Genomic DNA, 5,000 nt, shown 5'->3' with positions numbered 1-5,000 from the left:
TGTTCTTAAAGGAGGAGGAGAAGGTGTACAAACACCGTCCCTCCATCTACAACCATCTGACCTTTCCATGTATCACAAGTATCAGGGATGCTGGGTGGTGTGTGTGTTTTAAAGGTCCATTCTGTCCAACTCCTCCCTATTCAGGCTCTACACGGGGCTTAGTTCTTTCTCTTAAATAGACCTGGCTGAGTATATCCCAGTCTTTTTATCCTTCAGAACCCCCCCCCCTCTCTTTTGCACATACATTTAGATGCTTGCATTTAGTGAAAGAGTAATTAGCGGGCATTGTGTGTGCCGGCGATGGCGCGGTGATTGCCTGTCTGCTTGGATTAGGCTAACCTGACTGGAGCCATCTCAGATCGGCGCGCCGCTAGATGAGTTTGAACCGTGCCGCCGGTCGCTCCGTGGCCGGGCCCTCACCTTTGTCTCCTCACAGGAGCCGTTTGAACGGACAAAAGGACGAAAAAGCGTCCCCGTATTGTTAACGCGCCCCTTGAATCTTCTGTCTTTTTCGGGGATCGGTTTGGGGATAGTTTAACCTGAGAGGTGAAACTTTGAAAGGCTGATTTATTTGCCAAGAGATAACTATCTCAGAACAAAGGAACTGTGGCTGGAAATATCTCCACTAGAACCGTGGAGCCAACAAAATGGAAGTTATTGATGGGGATGTCTAATGTAATAGTGAACATAGTTTATAGGGGTAGTCATATAGCTTTCATTGCATCTGGTAACATGATAATACCACCTGTATGAATGTCCATGTCTGTGTGCACACATGGCCTTGACCCGGAACATGACCCCAGCTCTTGTCTTCTTCAGAGACAAAACCACATTAACAATCATCTTCTGCACAATGATCAGTGGACAAAAGTGTGCTTATGTGGACAGATTGGCCTTTATACATGCATGTAGTAGTCTCACAGAGCTGGGTTACAATGGGGGCCAGTTGGTTTTTGTCTCTCGGCTTGTTAGAGAGGGGTGTGCAAGACCCAAAAAATCTAGTGTGTGTGTGTGTGTGTGTGTGTGTGTGTGTGTGTGTGTGTGTGTGTGTGTGTGTGTGTGTGTGTGTGTGTGAGTGTGTGTGTGTGTCAGTGTGTGTGTGTGTGTGTGTGTGTGTGTGAGTGTGAGGGTCTAGCTGTCTAGGAGGGGCCACAGCTAGTCCAGGGGGATGCGTGGCTGGCAGAGCCGGGCGGAGTGTGTGTGATGGTGCGTATGAATCAGAGCAGATGTACCAGGACGTCCCCCTCTGGCCTCCCTACATGACCTGGTGGTGTACTACATGGCCCTGGGGGATTCAATACCCTGGGGATGGCTGCGCGTGTGTGTGTGTGTGCGTGTGTGTGTGTGTGTGTGTGTGTGTGCTGGTATGTTTCTGGATATTAGTGAGACTTCGAGTGCGTTTGTGTTTGTGCAATTGTATTTATGTCTGAGGTGATGCGTGTTTGAGACAAGACCAATGTGTATGTGTATGTATGTGTGCACATGTGTATTTGTGTATATGACTGTGTGTCAGTGCAACTGTGGATGTGTGTGTGGGGGTGTTTTTTTGCGCATGCATGTGTGTGTGTGTGTGTGTGTGTGTGTGTGTGTGCGTTGACTGAGTGGGACTAGGCCAGACAACGACAGCCTTGTGCCCGACGCGTGGCAAGACACTGTGGGGGCCACGGCTAAAATGATCAGAGGTGGTTGTGGTGTGTGTGTGTGTGTGTGTGTGTGTGTGTGTGTGTGGTGGGGGGGCAGGGGGGCAGTGATTTGGCAGGTGCTGCCTTTGTCTTAGCTCCGGCCCCTGGCCCTAGACAATGGCCCCGGCTGGCTGATGAGTCCCTGCTCCTCTCTGTGCCCGCTTGGGCCCCGGAGCCCCCCGCTCGCTATGTACTGTGCAGCCATCCGATGACGGGTCGACCCCTGACCTCTCCAGCCGTCTGGACTCCGTGTGTGTGAGAGAGGGAGAGAGATAGATGTGGATGTGTGTGTGTGAGAGAGAGAGAGTGTGTGTGTGTGTGTGTGTGTGTGTGCGGACCCTCTTAACCTCTGACCCAAACGGTGAAGAGACACAGACGGTCTAGTGTTTACTGTCCTCAGTGTTGAACAGTAGGCAACTGTATAGACGTACACCAAAATAGCCCCTCCACTAGAATCTGAAATATCTTAAATATATCAAAGTACAGTAGGAAATCAGACACATACGATGTAGGTAACTGGGTTAAATATTCTGGATTAACTATTTAAGAGGTGAGATGTAGTGGCAATCATCTGAAATTTCAATATACTCTTCATCTCTTAATCTGACCTCTGAACTTCCCGAAGAGCCAGGATCCAGCATGGCTACCTTGGGAGCAGCATTCTCTCAACTAGGGGCCCCTGTTTCCATCCCCTTTCCAGGGGTCCAAGGCCTGGGGGACCGCATTTAGATCAGGAGCAAAAAAACAACACACTGTAGTAGTGAGAACCGAGAGTACAGCACCTCAAATAAAGTTTGAATATCAGAGATACTGAGACATTTTAAAACATAACAGATTACCTCAGATTATCACCTCTGCAGGGAAATCATGGAATCATGAATCATTAGGGGATTAATATCATTCTCCATTGATCCTCTAATGATTCAAGATTTCCTTTAACCAATTTACCTACAAAAAATGAACTCCTACAGCGTAGCTGCCTGACTAGCTCAGCTGGCAGACTCTCTCTGGGTCAGAGTCTCTCTCTCTGGGTCAGAGTCTCTCTCTCTGGGTCAGAGTCTCTCTCTCTGGGTCAGAGTCCCTCTCTCTGGGTCAGAGTCTCTCTCTCTGGGTCAGAGTCCCTCTCTCTGGGTCAGAGTCTCTCTCTCTGGGTCAGAGTCCCTCTCTCTGGGTCATCTCAGGGTTGTTGATTTGTGAGCCCCATGTTAGGAGCAGCTAAACATTCATAGTACATGTATCAGGTACATATATGTGCACGAATATGCAAGATTTATTTGTATTCATGTGATCAACAGTATGACAGCGAATGAAGAATATATCATTAAATAACTACTAATCTGCTCATTTGATCCCGAATAATCTCCACGCTGTCTGGTCCTAAAGAAACGTCAATATAACCAAAGTCCTCTCTTTAACATCCCGCCTCCCCTCTCAACCTTCTGTCTCCCAATGATCATCACTGCTGTCGCCTCCAAATATTGCCAAGTGCAAGATATCTGTCATCTGCAGGGACAGCTTTATTTGCCCCGGGCCCCAGACCCACATGGCTGGCCAAGAGGCCCTTTATGGCAGGAGTCTGGGAGGAAGGGAAAACAATAGTAAAACAAAAGACTAGACTAGTCCCACCCCAACCTAAACCCACTACATGTCAAGAGCAACAGGGTCTACTTGTTATGCCAAGTGATGATAAGAACCATGGAAGTGGACATTTAACAGACAGTCCCAAACAGACCCAGAACCAGACCCAGACCCAGACCAGACCAGAACTAGACCCAGACCCAGACCACAGACCCAGACCCAGACCCAGAACCAGACCACAGACCCAGACCCAGACCCAGACCCAGACCCAGGCCCAGACCCAGACCACAGACCCAGACCCAGACCACAGACCCAGACCCAGACCCAGACCACAGACCCAGACCCAGGCCGACGCCCAAGGAGAGTTGTGGTTGTATTCTGTGTAATTCAACTTGGCTGCGCATCGAAAGGGCCTTAAATACCTGCTATAACTAATAGGCGTATCCTCAGGGGACCTTTACAGTTCAAAATGAATTGAAATGAGTTGAGTCTCCTCTGCCAGAACAAATGTTGAGCCCTCTGTCCAGACCCTCCTAGACAAAGGGGTTTAGTGGGCTGGTGTCCAGGCAAGCCTGATGAGCTCTCTCCACAGTATGTGGCAAGAGGGGCTTGTGAGGCCTGGAGCAGCAGATGGGAGATGGGAGAAGGTGCAACTCAGTTGAGTCACCAAAGCTCTACTCACAACTCCAAGAGCAGTGGGGACAGTAGGCAGCATCTGTGTGTTAATTGTGTGTGTGTGTGTGTACGTGCGTGCGTGCGTGCGAGTGTGTGTGCGAGGGTGGAGGGAGGCGGACCGAACGTTTAGGGGAACTTATTGCCAAATCAATTAAAGAAAGGGAGCTCCACTTGAACAGCTGCTGCACGTGCAACTCGCATGTCAGGTAGAGAGAAGCCGGTGTTGGAGGTCCGGTCGGTCGGAGATGCCAGCCGTCTGGCGGGCGGGCGGCACGCGTCTGGCCCACCCCAACTAATGGGCCTCATTATTGCATCTAATGAAGTCACGGGTTAATGATGAAAACTAAATGTGGGTCAATAGGAAATTAGAAGATGAATCCAGCAGCAGTTATGCAGTCTGTCCATAAACTGTTTCAGAACCCTGCTGAACTAGCAGCTCGCAGCGAGACGAGCGGCCGTTCTGACCGGTGGAGACCCTTGATCTGAAGCCTGGCAGCATGATGACTGGGTCATTATGAAATCCAAAATAAAGACGGTTGAATGATTGGTACTAGGAAAGAATAAAACCTCTGCAAGATTATCTTACAGTACCTGCCTGCTTAGAGTCACAACAGCATATAGTGTAACTTACGTAAGCGGTTATGTCATTTTACATAGTCATTGCTGTCACACCATTCAACCTAAATTTCACATTGAAACCTTGAAATTGAATTGTCTCAAACTTTCTCAAACTTTCCCCAAACTTTCTTCCACCCAACCAGACCGGGCCCCCAGAAATAATTGATTAAGGGAAGTATGTATGAAATGTAAATGAATATAATCTGTTGAACAAAGCACCTCTGCCCTGTATGGATGCTGCTGGTTTCACTTCATTAGCGACTGTGTGAGTTTGGCTTCTCCTGCTCCCTATGCTGGTCTGGGGTTGTCTCCACGGGGGTGGAGGGGGCTGGGGGCTTGGGGGCGGGAGGGGGGGGGGGGGGGTGGAGGGGAGCTCTGGTGCCCCCTCTCTCCTCAGCGCCAGTGAACGCGGGGCATTGTCCCTCTGCTCACCCACTGCTAATCGTG

Source organism: Borostomias antarcticus (assembly GCF_949987555.1).
Source record: "Borostomias antarcticus genome assembly, chromosome: 18".
Lineage (NCBI taxonomy): Eukaryota > Metazoa > Chordata > Actinopteri > Stomiiformes > Stomiidae > Borostomias > Borostomias antarcticus.
The sequence above is the reverse complement of the archived record's forward strand: the minus strand, read 5'-3'. Positions refer to the sequence as shown.